This window comes from Crinia signifera, chromosome 5, assembly GCF_055691185.1.
Source record: "Crinia signifera chromosome 5, ASM5569118v1, whole genome shotgun sequence".
In the NCBI taxonomy this organism is placed as follows: domain Eukaryota; kingdom Metazoa; phylum Chordata; class Amphibia; order Anura; family Myobatrachidae; genus Crinia; species Crinia signifera.
This window is the reverse complement of record NC_139221.1, coordinates 27073509-27097461: the sequence shown is the minus strand read 5'-3', so window position 1 is coordinate 27097461 and position 23953 is coordinate 27073509. Positions and strand designations below refer to the sequence as shown.

At 48.2% G+C, this 23953-nt stretch overlaps 1 protein-coding gene across 3 annotated transcripts in view; it reads right to left on the bottom strand.

Moving 5' to 3' along the window:
• The window catches only part of LOC146080039 (gap junction gamma-1 protein-like), a 111425-nt gene extending 101505 nt beyond the window's left edge, over window positions 1–9920 (bottom strand). Inside the window, exon 1 of one of the 3 annotated variants that reach the window (XM_083186848.1) lies at window positions 9902–9920. The gene's annotated coding sequence lies outside the window, so the exon portion shown is untranslated. Of the gene's footprint in view, window positions 1–90; window positions 363–9901 lie in introns of those variants that run through there. The other 2 variants (XM_083186849.1, XM_083186846.1) reach the window with 2 other exon arrangements.
• Between the last annotated feature and the right edge of the window lie 14033 nt (window positions 9921–23953).

The window sequence follows — 23953 nt, the reverse complement described above, 5'->3', positions numbered from 1 at the left end:
CTATGCCACAGTTTAAATATTATCTAGCAAGATTCCATAATCAGATGATCCAGTTCTAAGTGTCAGTCACAGGTAACCGTAGAAACACACCTGTGTATAGAAGTGTTGACGTACCTTTCTCAGTTCCTTGGTTGGAGAAAAGTTATGTGTGGGAAGAACTGGAGAGAAGGGAGAGTCCCTGGCATCTGTCAGGCTGGTAGCAGTGATGTGATAGCCGGATCTGTCCTCCTCTGCATGTGGGGAAATCTGGGAATAGTGTACTGGACTGGTGGGCAAGTGATCCAGCTCTAGGGCAGGAAGCACTGTGAGCAGTGAGTGTAGGATAACTGCTCAGTCCTAGGGCTGCAGAGTAGATGTTGCGACCAGTCATTCAGCAGAGCCACAAGGAGATTGCTCTGCAGCTGTGTTCCTGGCCCAGATGTAATGGGCAAGGGCAAGCGGATAGAGGGGTCATCTATCCATTAATTGGCAGGGTGGCACACGGAACAGGGCTGGAATTTGTGTCTCTAATCCTGGCAATGTTCACTGCTTAGAACAGTTCCTGCCCATTAACGTGTTACATAGATGAATGAACTGTAGATGTCAAGTGCAGTAATTCTGCTTCCCCTGATTCTGTTACACCCTACCCAGGAGAATACATACTGTATGTATCAGCATGAGGCACACACCTTGTCTGGGCCAGGACAAGTGGTAGGCTGGAATGGCTGCTACCCTGGCCAGGGGTGATGTGGGAGAGATGCACTGGATGCTAAGATTGTACATTGCCATACATACGCAGTGCTGTAAATATCTCCAGTTCAGGGCTGTATTAACCCATGAGCAAGCCCAGAGCCGGATTAGGGCACCGGGGGCCCGTGTACTTAACACAAGGGGGGGGGGGGGGGGGCACTAAGGATACACACATACATCTATACACAAACAGCATATATACAGTACAAACACAAACAGCATGCATACATACATACATACATACATACATACATACATACATAAAAACCTACATGCAACATACACATATATATATATATATACACACACACACACACTACACACACACAGTACACATACATACATACATACATACATACATTCCACCCAACACACACACACACTATATCAGGGTTGCCTACCATCCTGGAAAGGCCAGGAGGATCCTGGTAATCGTATGCCCCTCCCGGCCACCCGGAAAGGTGGGCAACCCTCCCAGTTACCAGCAGCCCCCTCCCAGTCACCTGAAAAGGTAGGCAACCCTCCCAGAGAGCCAACTGGCTCCCTCGACTCAACCCCTTCACACACACCGCAATGCAATGCCTGAAATAATGGCATTGCACAGTGGGTGTCTAAAATGACATATTTGCTCTAGTCCCGCAATCACATGCATATGTACATGCATCCAATACACACACAGTGTACATACATACATATACAGTATACACACAACACACACACAGTGTAAAGGATTTGGGCGTGAACCCACAGCTGTGACCACCATTTAGGACGGTCACAGCAAACCCTACTCTGTCTCTTGAACTTTTCGAAAAGATGGCTGGTACCTGCGAAAACTAGGACTTTGCTTTTAATAGCCAAATTAAGTCTGCCCCAAGTCCGGTGCCTCCAGGTCTTACGTATGGACAAAGTACCAGAGATCTTTAAGGATATGGTCAAAAGGAGAAACTGACTAAAGGGGCCTGTCACAAACCGCAGATCTTACCATCGGAAACATCGCTCATTACCATCTCGATGGTCGGTACTGCGTGAGAGGCCTGTCATCCGCATGGCTTCTGATGTGTGGCGCGATGTCCCCTGTGTCCCCGCGGTCAGTTGCCATAGTTCCCTGCCAAGCGCACGCCGTTCCCGGGCAGCATGGGTGCCGCCATGACACTCTCAAGTCAGCTGATTCCCCAGACCAATCCCCGCTGTCCATCCACGTCACCTCTGACCCACACACCTGTACCTGGATCAAGGTGTGTGCTCCTTTCCCAGCATTGATTGGTGCTACAGCTGGCAGCCAATCACAGACAAGCAAGGGGGATAAAGCCGGCCTGCGGCCTTCCTTCCTTGTCTTGAACAATTGCTTACCTGCTCTCAGTATTCTCCTGTGACAGAGAAGTTCCCAAGACTCCGAGATCTCCAGGCTCCCCTGTGATTCTCTCCAGCGTTACCTGCACCCGCTATACCTTCCTGGGTTATCCATCTCCAGAAGACTCCTGCCTTTCCACCTCTGCAGTCGAGTACAGGTGCCTCGCCATTACCACCATTGGCTTCCAAGCCTTTCAGCGACATTCTCCATCTTGTCCTGAACTAGCGACTGGCTCCGTCGACACCAGCGTCGACATTCAGCTGCTGTGCTCTATAGAGACTTTACCACCCACGTCCTATTTCTCCAGCATATACCTGAGCCATCTACCAGCCGTCGGCACCATTGTCGGCACCACAGTCTACCTCAGCTGTCGACATCCTGTGCAGTCCTCCGCAGTTTCCAGATTGCCTTTCCTTCTCCAGTATCATCTCCCTTGCCTGCGTCCAGAGGACCAGGGCAGGGGGCCGCGACCTGCCTGTCAGACGCAGCTAAGTCCAAAGTTCCTTGCGGGGCTCCCTGGTGAATACCGCTGGCAGGTTAGACTCCGCGCCCCTGTCCCTGGTCTCCGTCAACTCTCTGGTTCGCTGTGCCCTGATCTCCCCGTGTATGTCCTACATCAAACCTTCTGCCTTTGGCTCTCCAGCGCCCTCCACTGGTCCACCACGGTCACAGCCGGGAACACAAAAACCGCCTGCGCTGACAGTTTGTTCAAGACCGATGGACTCGGCTCAAGACCCCAGTGTGGGACCAGCGGTCATTCAAAATGTTACCGCCCGAATAGAGACTCAAGAAGCCACGCAGCAGCGAGTGATAAAATTCCTTCAAGAAGTATCCAATCGCTTGGACACATTGCAGCAGTCATTGCCGACTCCTGTGTCAACTACCCAGGGGAATCTATCTCCACCCGCTGCTTTACCTTCCCGTCTCCAGCTACCAGTCCCCAGCAAATATGACGGCGATCCTAAACTCTGCCGGGGGTTTATCAACCAGTGTCAGATCCAGTTTGAACTTCTTCCACACAATTTCCCTACCGCCAGAATTAAGATAGCTTACATGGTGTCTTTGCTAACTGGCTCCGCCCTCAATTGGGTATCACCGTTATGGGAGAGATCTGATCCCCTCTTGTCAGACTATGGCAAATTCCTACAGACTTTCCGCCGTATATTTGATGTACCTGGACGTTCTACTTCAGCATCCACAGATTTACTACGGGTCAAACAAGGGTCCCGATCCATGGGACAATATGTGATCCAGTTCCAGACTTTGGCCTCTGAGTTACAATGGAATAATGAAGCCCTGACAGCCGCGTTCTGGCTAGGGGTATCAGACCGCATTAAAGACGAACTGGCCACCCGCGATCTTCCTGATTCCTTGGAAGACTTAATCTCTCTGTGTGTAAAGATTGATCTCCGCATCAGAGAAAGAGGTCTAGAGAAACAAAAGAAGTTAATTCCCAAGTTTACTCCTCGAGTACGCTCAGAGTCCCCTGCGAGTGAAGAACCAATGCAAATAGGTAGATCACGCCTGACTCCTGAAGAGCGTTCCCGTCGACAGCGCAACAAACTCTGCATTTACTGTGCTGCTCCCAGTCACTTCATCAATGATTGTCCCGAGCGGTCGGGAAACTCCAGGGCCTAACCTGTAACGGAGGAGTTAGGTTAGGTCATGTCTCAAAGTCTCCTCCCTGTACTGACTTTACCCTTCCAGTGTCCTTAGAGACCCCTGCTGGACTCAGATCAAGCTCCGCTTTGGTCGACTCCGGGTCGGCAGGAAATTTCATTTCTCAGCATCTTGTTACCAAGTTACAAATTCCCGTGATGCCTCTACATCCTCATCTCATTGTCACAGCAGTGGATGGCAGTAAAATTCCGGGCAGTGAGGTACGTGCCAGTACCGAACCGGTTCTGCTGAAAGTAGGCACTTTACATCAAGAGCACATTAAATTTTTTGTCATTCCTAAGGCGTCTTATGATATTGTATTGGGCCTTCCCTGGCTCAGGCTCCACAACCCCACCATCAACTGGTCGCTTTTACAATTAGAGCAATGGAGTCATCATTGTCATCAGCATTGCATTAACCCTGTGATACCTGTGCGCTCTGCCGTGGCCACCTCTGTGCCTGGTCTCCCCGAAGTTTACAGAGACTTTGCTGATGTGTTCTGTGAACAATCAGCCGACACACTGCCGCCCCACCGTCAGTGGGATTGTCCAATTGACCTCCTTCCTGGAAAGACTCCTCCCAAGGGACGTACATACCCTCTATCGGTTCCTGAGACTCAAGCCATGTCTACATATATTCGTGAGAACTTACAGAAAGGCTTCATCAGGCCCTCAAAGTCCCCAGCGGGCGCAGGATTCTTTTTTGTAAAAAAAAAAGATGGTGGTCTGCGACCTTGTATTGATTACAGAGGGTTAAATAACATCACAGTCAAAAACAGCTATCCGCTCCCCTTGATCACAGAATTATTCGATCGAGTGAAAGGTGCCACCGTCTTCACCAAGCTGGACCTCCGTGGGGCATACAACTTGATACGTATCCGCAAGGGTGATGAGTGGAAGACTGCATTCAATACGAGGGATGGTCACTACGAGTATTTAGTGATGCCCTTCGGCCTCTGCAATGCCCCAGCTGTCTTTCAACAATTCGTTAATGAGGTCTTCCGGGACATGCTGTACATCTGTCTTGTGGTCTATTTGGATGACATTCTAATATTCTCCAGAGACTTACATTCACACCGCTCCCAAGTCAAAGAGGTCCTCCTCCGTCTCAGAAAAAATCGACTCTACGGCAAGATCTCCAAATGCACATTTGAGGAACCCTCAGTCCCATTTCTAGGATACCTAATTTCCGGGTCACAATTGAGCATGGACCCCGAGAAATTGTAAGCCATCACTGGGTGGTCTCAACCCACTACTTTGAAAGCCGTACAACGCTTTATTGGCTTCGCCAACTATTACCGAAAATTCATCCGGGGTTTCTCCACTCTGATTGCTCCTATTACAGCTCTCACCCGCAAGGGTAGCAACCCGTCTGTCTGGTCCCCAGAGGCCTTGTCGGCATTCCAGTTGCTGAAACAGTCATTCATCTCTGCACCCATTCTGTCCCAGCCTGATATGGAACGACCTTTTTCCCTAGAAGTCGATGCCTCCAACATAGGGGTAGGTGCAGTACTGTCTCAGACATCCGAGGATGGGAAACAGCATCCCTGTGGTTTTTTCTCACGCAAATTCTTACCAGCAGAGAGAAATTATTCCATAGGCGATCAGGAGTTACTGGCTATTAAATTAGCACTCGAAGAATGGAGGTATCTCCTGGAAGGCGCCAAGTTTCCAGTCATCATATACACTGATCATAAAAATCTCCTGTACTTGCAGTCAGCTCAGTGTATGAATCCTTGTCAGGCCCGGTGGTCTTTATTCTTTTCCAGATTTTCTTTCAAGATCCTGTACCGTCCTGGTTCTCAAAACGTAAAGGCCGATGCCTTATCTCGCTCCATGGAAGAGGATCCTCTAGTACCCGAGAATCATCCCATCATTGACCCCATCGCATTTGCTCCCACGCAACTTTCTCCGGTACCTCCTCCTGGCAAAACTCTTGTACCCCCTGAGCTCCGCCAAAGACTGCTGTCCTGGGCTCACAAGTCCTTATTCTCCGGACACCCTGGCGTTCAGGGCACTTTTGAAATCCTCCAACGTTCTTACTGGTGGCCCCAGATGAGAAAAGACGTCAAAGACTTTGTGGCATCGTGTACTGTCTGTACCCAGCATAAAACCCCTCGTCAAATTCCTGCTGGAAAACTTTGCCCCTTATCTATTCCAACGCGTCCATGGACGCACATTTCAATGGACTTCATCACAGAGTTACCCAAGTCCCAAGAATACAACACCGTCTGGGTGGTAGTTGACCGTTTTTCGAAGATGGCCCGATTCATACCTCTCTCCGGGTTACCCTCCGCTCCTACTTTGGCGCAGTTATTCGTGCAGCACATCTTCAAAAGCCATGGCCTGCCTACAGAAATCGTCTCTGACCGAGGAGTGCAATTTGTGGCACGCTTTTGGAGAGCCCTGTCTTCAGCCCTTCAAATTAAATTGAAGTTTTCATCTGCTTATCATCCGCAGTCCAATGGCCAGACAGAAAGAGTCAATCAGGACCTCGAGACATTCCTACGGCTGTACATCTCATCTTCCCAGGATGATTGGTCCAAGCTACTCCATTGGGCTGAGTTTGCCCATAATTACAGGTACCATTCATCCACAGGTCACTCCCCCTTCTTCATTGTTTATGGCCAACATCCCAGGCCACCCACCTTCGAGGCATTAGCAACCATCGAAGTGCCAGCAGCTACCGCAGCCCTGAGGCACTTTTCACAAATCTGGAAAAAAGTGCACTTCAATCTAAAGAAAGCTTCAGTTCGTTACAAGTTCTTTGCGGATCGTAAGAGACGTGCAGTACCAGAATTCCGTCCTGGTGACAAAGTATGGCTGTCTACCCGAAACATACGACTGAGGGTCCCCTCAATGAAATTTGTGCCTCGATTCATAGGTCCATATATTGTCGAACAGAAGATCAACCCGGTAGCATACAAAATAAAATTACCCAAGTCTTTACGCATTCCCAACTCCTTTCATGTCTCCTTGCTACGACCTCTAATTCTTAATCGCTTCCAGTCTTCATCCCCGGTATCACCACAAGTCAGAACTGAGCGAGGAGTGGAGTTTGAGATAAAAAAGATCGTGGATTCTCGCCATCGTTATGGACGCCTTCAGTATCTCATTGACTGGAAGGGATATGGTCCTGAGGAGAGAAGTTGGACCAATGCTGAAGACGTTCATGCTCCTCGTCTAAGGGAAAAGTTCCATCAGGAACATCCTTCCAAGCCCAAAGGGTGTTCGGTGCCCACCCTAAAAGGAGGGGGTACTGTCACAAACCGCAGATCTTACCATCGGAAACATCGCTCATTACCATCTCGATGGTCGGTACTGCGTGAGAGGCCTGTCATCCGCATGGCTTCTGATGTGTGGCGCGATGTCCCCTGTGTCCCCGCGGTCAGTTGCCATAGTTCCCTGCCAAGCGCACGCCGTTCCCGGGCAGCATGGGTGCCGCCATGACACTCTCAAGTCAGCTGATTCCCCAGACCAATCCCCGCTGTCCATCCACGTCACCTCTGACCCACACACCTGTACCTGGATCAAGGTGTGTGCTCCTTTCCCAGCATTGATTGGTGCTACAGCTGGCAGCCAATCACAGACAAGCAAGGGGGATAAAGCCGGCCTGCGGCCTTCCTTCCTTGTCTTGAACAATTGCTTACCTGCTCTCAGTATTCTCCTGTGACAGAGAAGTTCCCAAGACTCCGAGATCTCCAGGCTCCCCTGTGATTCTCTCCAGCGTTACCTGCACCCGCTATACCTTCCTGGGTTATCCATCTCCAGAAGACTCCTGCCTTTCCACCTCTGCAGTCGAGTACAGGTGCCTCGCCATTACCACCATTGGCTTCCAAGCCTTTCAGCGACATTCTCCATCTTGTCCTGAACTAGCGACTGGCTCCGTCGACACCAGCGTCGACATTCAGCTGCTGTGCTCTATAGAGACTTTACCACCCACGTCCTATTTCTCCAGCATATACCTGAGCCATCTACCAGCCGTCGGCACCATTGTCGGCACCACAGTCTACCTCAGCTGTCGACATCCTGTGCAGTCCTCCGCAGTTTCCAGATTGCCTTTCCTTCTCCAGTATCATCTCCCTTGCCTGCGTCCAGAGGACCAGGGCAGGGGGCTGCGACCTGCCTGTCAGACGCAGCTAAGTCCAAAGTTCCTTGCGGGGCTCCCTGGTGAATACCGCTGGCAGGTTAGACTCCGCGCCCCTGTCCCTGGTCTCCGTCAACTCTCTGGTTCGCTGTGCCCTGATCTCCCCGTGTATGTCCTACATCAAACCTTCTGCCTTTGGCTCTCCAGCGCCCTCCACTGGTCCACCACGGTCACAGCCGGGAACACAAAAACCGCCTGCGCTGACAGGGCCTAACTGAAAAAGGCACTAACTAACAACACCAGTCAATCTGAGGGAAGAGACAACCAAAAATGTGAGCGACCTCGTCGCATACCAAAAGTGACCTAGTCGCAAGCATAAGAAAAAGACACCACACAGACTCACGATATAACACCACACAAAAACACAGCAAATGACACAAAGACACAAACAGAAAAGACAAAAATAGAAGCTATCACTGGTGGGGCTGTGCTGGACTGAATCCCTTAAAAGGGCTCAGGTGTACAATCACCTGAGGAGGATCCAGCCCAGCACCCTGGACTTAATGAAATCAGCTGCGGCAAGGTGCGCTTGGACAGCGTCTCCCAGTGTCCCAACAACTGCCGGGCAAAGTCGTCATATGGCCCAGTGTTCAGGCAGCCTGCATATGATCAGTAGCTCCCTCTGCTGGTGTCTGTGTACTGTACTCACTGCTGGATCGGAGCTCTTTATATTGTGCCTCATGGGTGGGCCCTAAGACAGTGGTTCTCAACCTGGGGTACTAGTACCCCTGGGGGTATTCTGCAGACTGGTTGGGGGTACTTGAATATAATATTGGTAATGGCGGAAAAAGAAGAAGTCTCCCATTGCCATGGAGACGAATCCCGTTGCCTCACTTCCCTTTCCCGGTGGAGGAAGTGCAGGGTGTTAGCGGGAACCCTGGACAGTATTATTTCTTTATTAAAAGTATCTCATATATCGCAGCAAATTCTGATGTGCTTCACAATTGGAAATTGTGGGTATCTTTAGACCATTAATAAGGTAGGAGGGCTGACTGCAGGACACTCATAAGGATACGCATGCTGCCCACTTCCACTCCAAAGTACGGGGCACTGTGGATATTTCAAATTAATAGGAGGGGTACTTAAAAACTAAAAACCTAATCAAGGGGCACGGGAGAGAAAAAAGTTGGTAACCACTGCCCTAAGAGATGAGGAGGGGGGGGGGGGGGGGTGCTTGGATTTCAGGTCTCCTCCACCACTAAGTGAATCATGCACCCTACTACAGCTGCCGCCTGGGATACAGAGTTTATGCCATCATTAACACTTTCAGTAAATACACAAAGGTGCCCAGGGCCGCCAATAGGGGGGTGCTCTGGGTACAGCTGTCCTGGGCCCCAGCCTCTGGAAGGGCCTGGGCAGCTAATTTTTCCCACTGCAACCCCCAGTCTGCCTCCGCTGCGCTCAGTGCGCTGAACAAAGCAGGTCTCGGTGAGCAAGCTTATTCAATCGAGGATGCCGGCGGCCAATTAAAATGCTGCACTGGCTTTTGAGTGGATGCCGGTACGCGAGCTCTGATTGGCTCACCAGCCGATGCTGCATTTCAATTGTCCGCCAGTATCCTAAGTTGAAGAAGCCTGAGCTCCAGGACCTCAAGGCTGTAGCTCAGCGGAAGAGGAGATTGGGGAGTAGGAGCCGGGTTATGGAAAGTCAAGTGAGGAAAGGGCGGGGGGGCGGGGAGGATGGGGCGAAGGCCCGGACTGAAATTGAGTCCCAGGCCCCAAAATTCCTGATGGCAGCCCTGAAGGTGCCCATGTGAAATATAACCTGCTGATCTCTTATCTCTCAGTGCAATCATTCTTCCTTATCGCTTTTGCAATAGCACTGGTGCGTCATTACTCCACTATCCCCCATTATCTCAAATCTTGTGACTCTGAGTAATACAAATTTGACCCACAGTAATCAAACACATTGCGCCCCCCCAAGGAATTTCCCACATTGCCCCCCACTGACCCACAGTAATTCCACACACTGATCCCCCACAGCAATTATATTAACTAATAATCACTGGCCACCTACCGTAATTAGTAGATTTCCTCAACTGCAGCTGGTGGCAGTTTATACATCATGGCTGGCGGCGGGATGCTGTCACCCAAGCTGGAGCTGCCGCTGGCAGACGGACGGGAAGGTTACGTGCATGAGCTATGAGTTACGCCACGTCACCATACACTGGCCCATGTGACAGGCCCGGGCAGCTGAAGAGTGCAAGCGCTGTCCTGCCCTATACTCTGATGCCAGCAGCCGGGCAGTGCATCTCTGGCGGCACACCAGACCGTCGCTGGTGGCACACTAGTTTGCCGCTGCTCTGTAGTTTAGGAACTACTGCTTTAACCATTGGAGGCCTAGGGTGCAAGTAAGCGTGCCTCAGCAACAAATAAAATTGATGGGGCCCTAGTCAGTGTGGGGCCCCTAGGATTCAGCCAAGTCTGCTTTATAGATAGTGCGGCTCTCTGCTTAAGATTCATCTTGGTTTGTAACTTACTACTAGTCATCATCATGAGTGTCCATTTGCACCTGTCCTGCATTTATTTATTACCAGTTATTTATATAGTGCACACATATTCCGCAGCGCTGTACAGAGAACATTCACATCAGTCCCTCCCCCAGTGGAGCTATCAATATCTATGGGCCTAATTTAGTATGAACACCTGCCCCCCCGCCGCGGAATCCCCTCGTTACCATGTGAGGGCATGTACATGAACACACACCCGCGTATGCTACCGTAGGGAAGAGAAATCATTTGATGGATGATTTCCCTCTCCTTCAGAAATAAATTCAGTCTATGCTGACTTTTATTTTCTTCATTATCTGCCGAAGAGGGGGCGGGCCCTGATATCATGTGACATCATCTGCCCGCCCCTGGCAGTCATTGGCCCACCACACAGCGTTTCCATGCGGGTGTTCCTCTTCTATCACTGGCCATCCCTACCCACAGGGGTGCCGAGAGGGGTGGGGGAGCAGGTACAGTTTACCCGGGCCTGTCATGGGGGCCCTGGGCTGGATCACATGGTCTAGGTCGACATGGGGTTAGGTCGACAGGGGTCTAGTTCGACATGGGACATGGTCGACAGGTGTCTAGGTCAACACATGCGTTAGGTCGACATCGGTTAGGTCGACAGTCAAAAGGTCAACAGGCATGTGTCAACCTTGTCCCATGTTGACCTAGACCCCTGTCGACGTAACCCCATGTTGACCTAGACCCCTGTCGACCTTCCAGTAACGGTGTCAACCTAATGACTGTCGACCATTTTATGGTCGACCCATCATCCGTATCCCGTATTAGTGTACCGCGGCACTATAATATTCTCAATCTCTGCCCACTGGGATGATAAAGTATGAATGTCGGTTTTTGTGTGTAAAATCCTGAAAACTGTATTTGGTATTATTTGTGTCGATATTTTGGCTGTCGGCATTGTGGTTTGTCTGTTTTGTACCTGTCAATGCTTTGATTGTCCGTATTTTGAAGTTGTTATTTTTGCTAATGTCCGTGTTCTGTATTTTGCCCGTCAGCATTTGATTGCAGGGATTCTGGCAAACATTGTTTCGTCCATCAGTAAATGAACTACATACCAGTCTGCATACTGTATTCTACTCTCACCAGTGCATACTGCTGCACTACAGAGCTAGAGTGCCACCTAGTGCCTTACCCCTGTCATATCATCTATCGCTCATATGTAATTCATGGAAAGTGCATACAGCGCCATCTTGTTAATTAAGTTCTGCACAGAAATGCTGGGGGTATGAGTCAGAGGGTCGACAGCACAAAGGTCAACATGCATTGTGTCGACCACTGAAGGTCGACATGCATCAAGGGGTTGACATGGGATTAGGTCGACAGGGTCATTCGATCGACACGTGCATTAGGTTGAATTGGCCAAGGTCGACAGTCAAAAGGTTGGAATTTGTCTCTTTGTTTGTCCCGAATGTTGACACAGTCATCATGGACACCATAATGTAGCACCGCGTCCCCTCGCATGGCTCGCAGCGGTCGGCACACTATTTTATTCTCCCTCCACCACGCTCTAGTGGATGGTAGGGCATGAAGTACCTTTTGACTGTCGACCTTGGCCATGTTGACCTAACCCTATGTCGACCATCAGTCATGTCGATGTTGATGCATGTCGACCTTTAGTGGTCGACACAGTCCATGTCGACCATAGTGCTGTCAACCTAACGACCCTGTCGACCTAACCCTATGTTGACCTTCAGCCACGTCGACGTTGCTGCATGTCGACATTTAGTGGTCGACCCAGTCAATGTCGACCATCGTGCTGTCGACCTAACAACAGTATAACGATGCTGGTGTATTATTTTACAGCGATATATTGAATATTTCAATAATTCTGCATTTATGAAGGAAATTTAATTGTTACGCTAAAACTATATTTACATGGCGTCGGATTTGTTGTTTGCTCGGCTCTGCAAAAGTTTTCCCCTGACAATCCCAGAAAACGGCCGGGTAACACCCATAAATGCCGGCTTTCTGTCATTCAACTTGTACATGGCCAGCGAATAAGAAAGATGCTGGATTTTATCACAGGATGGCATCACACCTGCATACTGCGATCATTCGATTATAGCATTCCTTCTCTTGGTTCTCATCCTACCTATCCTCTCTCTAACTTCCTCTCTCGGCCTCTCCCAGTGGTCTGACTCCTCTACTCATGAGGAAGGCCACTGCCTTGACCTTGTTTTCACCAGGCTGTGCTCAGTCTCTGATTTTACTAACACTCCCTTCTCTCTCTCTGATCACAATCTCATTACTCTCTCACTCTCTTCCATTACCCCAAGCTCACTGACACTGAAATCATGCAAGCCTACTCTAACCCGCAGAAATACTAATGCAATTAATTTTCCACAACTTACCACCTCCCTGCAACAACAGCTCTCACTAATTTCTACATTTACCTCTCCTGACTCTGCTGTTTCCCACCTCTACCAGACTCTTGAAACAGCCCTTGATGACGTGGCTCCAGCTACCCATTACACCCCACGTAGGCTTAGATGCCAACCGTGGCACACCAAAACAACAAGACAACTACGAAATCAGTCACGTAAAGTAGAACGCCAATGGCGCAAATCTCGTAGTACGACTGATTTCCTCACATATAAAACTAGCTACTACTCCTACAGGAATGCTTTGGACACTGCCAAACAAACATACTACCAATCTCTCATCTCTTCTCATGCCACCAACCCTAAGCGACTTTTTAACACCTTTAAGTCTCTTCTGTACCCTCCTCCTCCTCCCCCACCGGCTACCATCAGTGCACAAGAACTTGCCTCCTACTTTAAGGACAAGATTGATAAAATCCGAGATGAAATGGTATGCTCTTCCACAACCTCTAATCCTCTTTCTTTCCCACATGAACCCTCTGGCACTTTCTCTTCATTTGAGCCCACAAATGAAAAGGAAGTATCCGCACTCTTCTTATCCTCTTACTCTACTACCTCTCCTCTCGATCCTATACCTGCGCAAGTCATTAAAAATCTATCTCCTGTGATTAGTCCAACCTTAACTAAAATCTGCAATCTCTCTCTTACTACTGGTACTTTTCCTTCTCTGCTCAAACATGCAGTGATAACTCCTATTCTAAAAAAACAAAATTCTGACCCTAACTCTCTCTCTAACTATCGTCCTATATCTCAGCTCCCATGCCTCTCCAAGCTACTGGAGAGACTTGTCTACTCTCGCCTCACAAACTTTCTTAACTGTAACACCCTATTAGACCCACTTCAGTCAGGTTTTCGCTCTCAACACTCCACTGAGACAGCACTGACTAAAGTGGTGAATGATCTGGTAATGGCTAAGTCTAAAGGCCATTACTCACTACTTATTCTTCTTGATCTTTCTGCTGCATTTGACATAGTCAATCACTCTCTTCTCTTACAAACACTACACTCCCTAGGTCTTAATGATACAGCCCTTTCCTGGTTCACATCTTACCTATCTGATCGCTCTTTCAATGTTCGCTTCTCTAACTCTACTTCCTCTTCATTACCTCTGTCAGTTGGAGTTCCACAGGGTTCAGTCTTGGGTCCTCTGCTCTTCTCAATCTATACCTCCTCTCTTGGCAAACTAATCAGCTCTTTCGGATTTCAGTATCACTTGTATGCTGATGATACTCAAATCTATCTATCAACCCCAGAGTTGTCACCAGTGGTTTTGGGTCGAGTTTCTGATTGTCTCTCTGCCATCTCATCTTGGATGTCTTGTCGCCAACTCAAACTCAATATTTCCAAAACGGAATTACTTATATTCCCGCCAACTAAGAACAGTTACCATCCTGACATCTCCATCGCTGTTGACAACTCGATAATCTACCCTACCCCACAAGCTCGTTGCTTAGGGGTCATCCTCGACTCTGAACTGTCCTTTCTTCCCCACATTCAATCTGTCTCCAAATCATGTTACATGCATCTAAAAAACATATCCAAAATACGACCCTATCTCACACAAGACACTACCAAATCTCTTATCCATGCACTCATTATATCCCGCATTGATTATTGCAATAGTCTCCTAACTGGTCTTCCCAAGAACAGACTCTCACCACTACAATCCATTTTAAATGCTGCTGCTAGGCTGATCTTCCTTGCAAGACGCTCATCGTCTGCTGATCCGCTCTGCCAGTCCCTCCATTGGTTGCCTGTATATTACCGTATTCAATATAAAACACTTCTACTTGCTTATAAAGCTATTAACCATACTGCACCAGCATATATCTCTGCACTTATCACAAAATATCTCCCATCTCGACCACTACGCTCTACACAAGATCTGCGTCTCTCATCTGCACGGATCACTAGCTCCCATTCATTTTTACAGGACTTTTATCGGGCTGCTCCCATCCTATGGAATGCCCTTCCACCCACATTAAGACTCTCCACCAGTCTCCAAACTTTCAAGCGTTCCCTGAAAACTCACCTCTTCAGGCAAGCCTATCATATTTAAGTTCTACATGCATAACCCTCCGAGGCACTTATGTATTATATAGCTTCCCTTCTGGACTTGTAACTGCTATTACTGGTGCCTGTTCTTATGTTTCCCTCCTATATCCCTATAGATTGTAAGCTTGCAGCAGGGCCCTCCTACCTCCAAGTCTGTCTGTTGTTACCCAGTTTGTCTTATCACTGTCTACTATTGTAAAGCGCAACGGAATCTGCTGCGCTATATAAGAAACTGTAAATAAATAAATAATAAATAAATAAATACCTATCTAACCGCTCCTTTAGTGTTCGTTTCTCTGATTCTACCTCCTCTTCACTATCTCTGACAGTTGGAGTACCTCAGGGTTCAGTTTTAGGTCCTCTGCTTTTCTCAATCTATACCTCATCTCTTGGCAAACTAATCAGATCCTTTGGATTTCAGTATAATCTGTATGCGGATGATACTCAGCTCTACCTATCCTTCCCTGACCTGTCCTCATCTGTATTGGGCTGTGTCTCTGAATGCCTTTCTGCTGTTTCATCCTGGATGTCATCTCGCCACCTCAAACTTAATATTTCAAAAACAGAATTAATTATATTTCCGCCAATAAATAGTAGTTACCAACCTGATATCTCTATCTCTGTTGAGAAGATGACAATCACTCCTACCTCTCAAGCTCGCTGCCTAGGGGTCATCCTCGACTCTGAACTGTCCTTTAACTCAACATTCAATCTGTCTCAAAATCATGCCACATGCAGGGCCAGATTAAAGCAGGGGCAAAAGGGGTCAGTACCCCTGGCCCACCTCTAGCTAGGGACCCCTGTGGTTGGCATGTATTTTTTTTTTAAGCTAAAGGTTTTGTGCACGGGAGTGGGGTAGTGCTGCAGCTTCACCTATCTGCCAATGTGAAAATTATAAATGGTACTGAGCATGGGGTGCCAAGGCACACTGACAGCACAAGTGTGCAGTGCATTACTGGGAGTTGACACGACACTTTACACAAGAGGGCAGAGGCTGAGAGTTTTGTGCTGAGCTCTGATTGGTGGAGCTCATTACATGCTTCTCAGGCCCATGAAGGACAGCAGCAGCAGCCTAGTCATGGGAGGGTTTTTAATCAAAGGCAGCACTGGGACTGTGAGGTCTCCTACAGTCCTACAGAGTAAGGCGCAGGTACGGCTCACTCACCTGCTCCCAGCTGCTTCTAATTCTTTCTGCTCTCCTCTGCAGGAGCTTTGCAGCTGCTGCTCAGTACTAACCTCCAGTGGCAGGCACCCTAGGCAAATGCCTAAAGCTGCCTAGTGGTGGCGCCGTCCCTGCTTCCTGCATCGTCTGCAAAGCTACACTGTCAGTCACTTCATTGGTTACCTGTATTCTACCGTACTCAATACAAAATTATTTTACTTACACACAAAGCCATAAACCAAACTACGCCAACATACATCTCTTCTCTTATATCAAAATATCATCCAACACGACCTCTACGCTCCTCCCAAGAACTGCGTCTCTCATCCACACTCATTACTCACTCCCATTCCTGACTGCAGGACTTTCTTCGGGCTGCACCTACTCTGTGGAATGCCCTCCCAAGCACCATAAGACTCTGCTCCAGTCTCCAAACCTATAAGTGTTCCCTGAAAACTCATCTCTTCAGGCAAGCTTATCAAATTCCAGAACCAGTCACAGAACCAATGACTATTTCCCTATAGATTGCGATAGAAAGAAGCTTGCGAGCAGGGCCCTCCTACCTTTTGACTGTCTGTAAATACCCAGTTGGTTGTATCACTGTCTCCTTTTGTAAAGCGCAACGGAATATGCTGCGCTATATAAGAAACTGTTAATAAATAAATAATAAATAAATGCCCTGGGAATTTGAAGTGCAGTGATCAGGTCTGATTTGCAGACAGTATTTACCCTGCATGCAAAAACAATAAATGTACACTACCTTTCAAAAGTTTGTCACTTTCACATTGCACCTAATTACCGGGTTCATGCCGGTTTCTTTCTGGTAATTGGTGCGATATGAAAGGGTTACCGGGTCCCACAATCCGATAGCAACACGACAATACAAACCAGTAAAAGAGAAGTGTTCTTACCGGTTCGTTGCTCTGTTGCTTTACAGTGTGAACAGGGTAATCGGTTTGAGCAACCCATTTCCCGTTCACACCAATGGAGGATGCAGTGCTTGGAGCTGCGCCATCTCTAAGCACTGCCTCCTCCCCCGCCCACGATGATGCTCTAAGTGCCCCTGGATGATGTCAGAGAACCGTCAAGATTGCCGGTTCGTTGAAGCATTCTGAATAGACCAAAATGCAGGGTCGCACTGGGACTGAACCGTTTCAAAGTCCCGGTGTGACCCTGCATTTTGCAGTCTGAAAGGAGTATTAGAGATTTCCTTAATTCTGAAAATGGGTTTGCTTACTAGAGAAGCTATAAAACTGTCCTTCCTTTAAACTAGTTGAGTATCTGGAGCAGTGGTTCCCAAACTGTGTGCTGTGGCTCCCTGGGGTGCCTCAGGACACTTGCAGGGGTGCCTTGGGTTAGTGGTCCAGGACCAATTCAAATTATTTATGATCAATTATTTATGGACAAAACCAGTGCTGGTGGCTGCCAGTCATAAAATGTGTGTATAATCTGAAGCAAATCATATAAATGTACCTAAGAACCACATATAAATATAATTTTGGGGGGCCTAGGGGTGCCATGGAAAAATTCTGATACTCTAGGGTGCCGTGATTCGAAAAAGATTGGGAACCCCTGATCTGGAGAATCAAATTTGTGAGTCAGTTATACACTGAAAATGGGCAGAAAAAGAGAACCTCCTTGTGAAACTCGACAGTCTACTCTTTAAAAATGAGGGCCATGTGAGAAATTGCCAAGAAACTGAACATTTCCTACAACTGTGTGTACTATTCCCTTTAGAGAACAGCACAAATAGGCTCTATTCAGTCTCTAGTTTGAGAAATATACGCCTCACAGGTCCTCCACTGGCAGCCTCAAAGGAAGGCCAGTTTTATAGCTTCTCTAATGAGAAAACCAATTTTCAGCTGTGCTAACATAATTGCACAAGGGTTTTCTAATCATCCATTAGTCTTCTAATGCGATTAGCAAACACAATGTACCATTAAAACAGTGGAGTGGTGGGCCTCTATACACCTATGTAGATATTCCTTCAAAAACCAGACATTTGCAGCTAGAATGGTCATTTACCACATTAATATAATGCCACCTTCACTGTTGCAGCTGAGCACCGGCCACTCCCACTGCTGAACTCACACAGCTCCGGAACCTTCCGGCAGCCCCCTTCCGCACGCCAATTAACATCCGCTGATAAAGTCCTGCAGTTCCCGGCTGCCCCCCTGTGCCGATTACCAGCCTCTGCAGAGTGGCCGTAAGTTCTGCAGATGGCCACCCTACCACCACAGCAAGGTCCCGCCACATACGACTGCTCGCCACTGTTCAGTGCCTGCTGCTCAGCTATATTCCTGAGGAGTCCCAGGCGGAAGTCACTATAGCAGTAAAGGTAAAGCTGCCTCTGCCTTCAAAGAAAGAAAAACGCTGGTCATCGAGGTGGGGCGGGGGGGGGGTTTCCTGGGTACTCAGAATCCCCCCTTCCGTGCGCAGCTGACTGCTGCCTGTATATGTATAAAAGCTAATGTGTTTGTACCCCTTGCAATGCCACATGGTCTGTCCACGTGTAAAGTCACTTTGCTCCCAGTTCTGAATAAGGCCCTATGTGCTTAGCATCTATATTAGTATAGATGTGGTAGGATAGGTGTGATAATAGTGAGATACACATCTGTGCTGTTCAGTGCTGAAGGCAGTGTAACCTTTGGCATCATATGTCACTTTTTCTAAATCCATTCTAGAGATAAAGCCTGTCCCTGGTTACAGTGTGTATTTCCACACAGGAGATATCAGCAGTGCCGGTGCAAGGTAAGCGGGGGAGGGGGGGACGCTCCGGTGCTCACTGAACCCCCTGCCACTGAACAGGGGGGAGATGCTCCGGGGACCTCAGGAAGAAGGGAAGCGGCTGCCAATTCCAGCAACCTGCCCCACTGAGGTACATACCGCCATGTGTATGTCAGCAGCAATCAGGCTGCGTGTGGTATGTCAGTGTCTGCCATTTTCTTAGGGGGTGCACCATGGGGGGGGGCGTGTCCATCACCCCCTATTGGGCGTGTCCATCACCGCCTATGGGTATCAATGCAAACTAAATAGGTGACTTAGTTATGTATATGCACTTCAGAATACTAAAAACAGGGACAGTGCGCGCCGAAGGTGCGCTGCAAAAACACTGTAATGCCCATTACACATAATGCCACACACAGTAATGCCCATTACATATAATGCATTGCACAGTAATGCCCATTCCACATAATGCCATCCAACAAAATGCTCATTCCACATAATGCCACACACCATAATGCTCATCACACAGTAATGCCCATTCCACAAATTGCCACACATCGTAATGCCCATTCCACATGCCAGGGCTTGACAAATTTTTGTAAAATAGGTACCATAGAGACAGTGTGCGCGCCTAAAATTTACACCGTAATGCATATTACACATCACACAGACATTACATAGTATACCACATGCCATAATGCCCATTACATGTTGTGCCTCACACGGTTATGCCCATTACGTCTCAGACTATGATGCCCATTACACATTATGCCACACAGCATGATGCCCATTAAACATTATGCCACACACCGTGATGCCCATTACACATTATTTGACACAAGTGATGCCCATTACATATTATGCCACACACCATAAGGCCCATTACATGTTGCGCCTCACACCGTGATACCCATTACAAGTGCTCCTCACACCGTGATAACCATTAGACATTGTGCCTCACACTGTGATACCCATTACCAGTGCGCCTCGCACCATGATACCCATTAGCCGTTGTGCCTCACACCGTGATGCCCATTACATCTCAGACCGTCATGCCCATTACACATTAAGCCACACACCGTGTTGCCCATTACACATTATTACACATTATTACACATTATTTGACACACGTGATGCCCATTACACATTATGGGGGGGAGGGACATGACAGGGGTGAGCGGGGGAGAGGGGAGTGTAAGGAAGGAAAGAGCAAGGGGGGATTATATATATGTAAGTACAGTATGTGTGTGTGTGTGTGTGTGTGTATACATACATATATATATATATATATATATATATATATATAGTGTGTGTGTGTATATATATATATATATATATATATATATATATACACATATGTATATATATATATATAATATATGTATATACACAAACTCATACTGTGCTTGTAAATGTGGAAGTGCTGCCTTACTTTCACTTATGTGGATTCCTGGTGGGGCAGATAGGCTGTGCACAACGTTACTCCTACACAGCACTGCAGGTCCTCCACACCTCCTTCCTTCTCCCTGCAGCCTGCGTGCTCAGCCAGTCACTGAGCTGCAGGCTGCTGTGTCAGATATGAGTGGACTGTCCTGTCCTGACTCCTATACGGCGCCGGCACCCTATATGGTGCTGTCAATCAGCGTCAACTAGGTCCCGGGAGCGCAGCGCAGCGCGATTACTTAATTAAACACACAGCCTGTCCCTGGCAGGCATACGTTGGACGTCCACCGTAGACCCCGCTGGCGGGGTCTGCCTGGCTGCAATCGTGCGGGGGGGTGCACAGTCATTAGGAGGTGCCTGTGCACCCCTGGCACCCCCCGTGCGCACGCCTATGATGGTATGTCAGTGTCTGTCAATAGTGATCAGAAAACCTATGGTATGTCAGTACCACAGATAGATTCTGAATTATTCCAGAGCGTTTTGAATCAAGATGAGGTGTATGGTTTTTCTCCTTTTTCTCTCAGGATTTTAACCCCAAAAAAGAATGTAGAGAGAAAAAAACAGAGTATAGTGTAATACTGCGGATAACACACAATATATTATAAGTAAGCCAGGTGGATATTTGATAAAACCCGTACCAAAAAGTTTTGTCTACTATTACCGTAGACTTCAGCGTTTAAATTGAGTGGGATAGATTGCCCAGGATGGATCCTCCTTTAATTTGCTCCTGTTCCCCGGAATGTTGTCAACACTCAGAGGGATAAAGAGAAGAGAGAATCCTCTTGGTGCAATAACGTTTTTAATGACAATAAAAATATAAAAAAGGAACAGAGATGGATTCACAGGACTCTCACCATTTGTGAATGTCCACAAGGCAAATTGCAGACAAACAAAGCATGTGTGTAATACTCAACAGGTGTCCCTGGATGCGATGTGCTGTATAGTGGAAGTCCTTTCAGCCACCTCTGTGTCCACAAGCCGCCGAATCTATCTGTGGTATTGTATTTGTTGTCATTTGGAGTGGTTCTCCAAATATCTGTCCTGTTTCTGGAGCCGCTTATTATAAGCGCATGGTCTATTGATTTGTACCCATTTTATTCTGTTGTATGGTATGTCAGTGTCTGTCAATAGTGATCTTCCACGGCGTTCCCGGGCGGGCAGGGGGGGGGTGGTGGTGGTTGGCAGGGGGTGTAGGGTGGGGGGGTACATCGGAGGCCGCCGGTGCCACTCACCTCTCTGCTCCAGTCCCTGCTGCACACTGGCGTCCTCCAGTGGCCGGTGCCCTAGGCGAATGCCTAGTGGTAGTGCCGGCCCTGGATATCAGATGGCACAGGTGTAACTTCAGGTCACATCCCCTGACATAGTTACTGGAACGATAGAGGATAGCACGGCGCCCATCGCATTGCATACCATAAGCCATACGATGGTATGCAATGCGATGTTACACGATGGCAGCCGATGTTATACAATTTTAAATCTTGTACCATCGCATTTTATGCCATTGTATGGCATATACAATGGTATACGATTTAAAATTGTATAAGCAACCTAATGGGTGTTTTCAATGTTAAATGTGCCCCCTATAAGATAAATGATTGTATAAGCACCCTAATGGGTGCTTACAATGTTAAATGCGCCCCCACGCCACCCGTACTATCAACGCCAACCCGAAGCGTGTCGAGCGCAGCGAGCCCTGCGAGGGGACGCGAAATACATGTAAAGTAATACGCGTGCGCTCGCCACGCTTCGGGCTCGGTGGCTCGCTGCGGTCGTCACACTATCTAAAATCAACTCCACGCCGACGTGGATAGTGGGGGTATGAAAAGGTCGGAGGACGCATACCGCCGCCCCTCGCGGGATCGCTGCGCTCGCCACGCTTCGGGTTGGCGTTGATAGTGGGGGTGGGTGGGGGTGCATTTAACATTGTAAACACCCTTTAGGGTGCTTATACAATTAAAAATCGTACAATTAAAAATTGTATGGGGGGCCATTTACCATTGAAAAAACCCATTAGGTTGCTTATACAATTTAAAATCGCATCGAATGCGGGTATATGGCATGCGATGCGATACAATGCATAAGATGCCATACAACTGAATTTCGTGGGCACCGTGTTAGGAAACAAGTACCATTTTAATCATTTCATTTTTTTAACAGTAGTGGCTGATTGGGTACAATGGTACAGAGGAAATAACCAGTGGGCCCCAATATCAGGGGGCCCCACTTCCTCTTGGAACTATGATGTATTTTCTGAGGGTGTGATATAGGGGACCGACAGTTGGGATCCCGACAGTCATTATCCCGAGGTTGGGATCCTGAGTGGCCGGACCCAGACAGCATGGTGAGCGCAACTAAGCCCCTTGCGGGCTTGCTGCGCTCGCCACGCTGCGGGCACGGTGGCTCGCTACGCGAACCACCTATTCTATTCGCCCTCTATGGGGGTCGTGGAAAAAAGCAGGTGGCCGTCGGGATCCCGGCTGTCTGTGTTTTGACAGTCGGGATCCCGACGTCGGGTGAATGCCTGTTGGGATCCCGACTGTCGGGACCCCATCCGGCACCCATTTTCTGAAGTGAATTTCTGTTACTAATCTGGTACATGCATGCACTAGCAGCATTTACTATATGTACTGATCCAAGGACCCAGACCATGCACTCTCTAACATTTGTATTGTAGTAACATAGTAATAAAGGTTGAAAAAAACGCTATCCATCGAGTTTACCCTATTTGACTAATTCAACTATTTGTGGCAGCTGGCCACGCCCCTAAACAAAGGCCCCTATCACTGCTTTTACTGGTGGGCCCTTCATGCCCCCCCCCCAAAAAAGTGCAGTGGCACTGGTGTCTAAACCGATAGGTTCCAGGGTGCGGATGGGATCGCACAACTGCTCAGGGAGCGGAAGTACAGGCGGCCTCTGCAGTTGCCTCTCAGCTCAGCACACAGCACTGAGCAGCATGCACTGGGTAAAGAATACCGATGCAGATACCGTAGATGTACTAGACTGAGCATAAGACTTATCATAGCAGTGGGGGTTATTCAGCGTCTTTATCAGATTTGCAAACATCAGTATTCAGCAATGTTTGCGAATCTTCGAATTTCGGAGCATGCACGTGCGTCCTCTTTTGCGAAAAATTCAACCGCATTCTAAGGGCCAGGGGGGGGGGGGGTGGCGACTCAGCATTTCCTCAGCGTTGACTGCAGTGGCACGGTCCGGACAAGAGAGGAGTGACCGTATCAGAAGGGGGAGACCACGGTGGCTGTGTGATGTCATAATCAGCTGCGGTGACCCGGTGGTTTATGCGCAGCCAGGGAGCAGCCGGTGATGTGCAATAGTTCATAGTAGCAATGCATTCACAAAATTTGGCAATGAATTGCAGGGAAGGACCCGGCGTGCCGGGCGGCCTTACCCTGGGTTGGGGAGCTACCACTGAAGCTTAAATATTCCCAGTATCCAACTGGAACTGCAGCAATAGCTCATGCAACTCAGATGAGATCCCAGGACTTTTTGCATGAAAATTCACTTGGAATACTGGGGCAGATGTATTAAGCCTTAACAAGAGATAAATACAAGGGTGATAAGGAGAGATAAACGTCCAGCCAATCAGCTCCTTACTGACTTTTTTCAAACACAGCCTGTAATATGGCAGTTAGCAGGTGATTGGCTGGGCGTTTATCTCTCCTTATCACCCTTGTATTTATCTCTTGTTAAAGCTTAATACATCTGCCCCAACCTTAAAGTCCTATTAAAGAATTTGAAAATAATTAGATAATAATATTTGATATACTGTA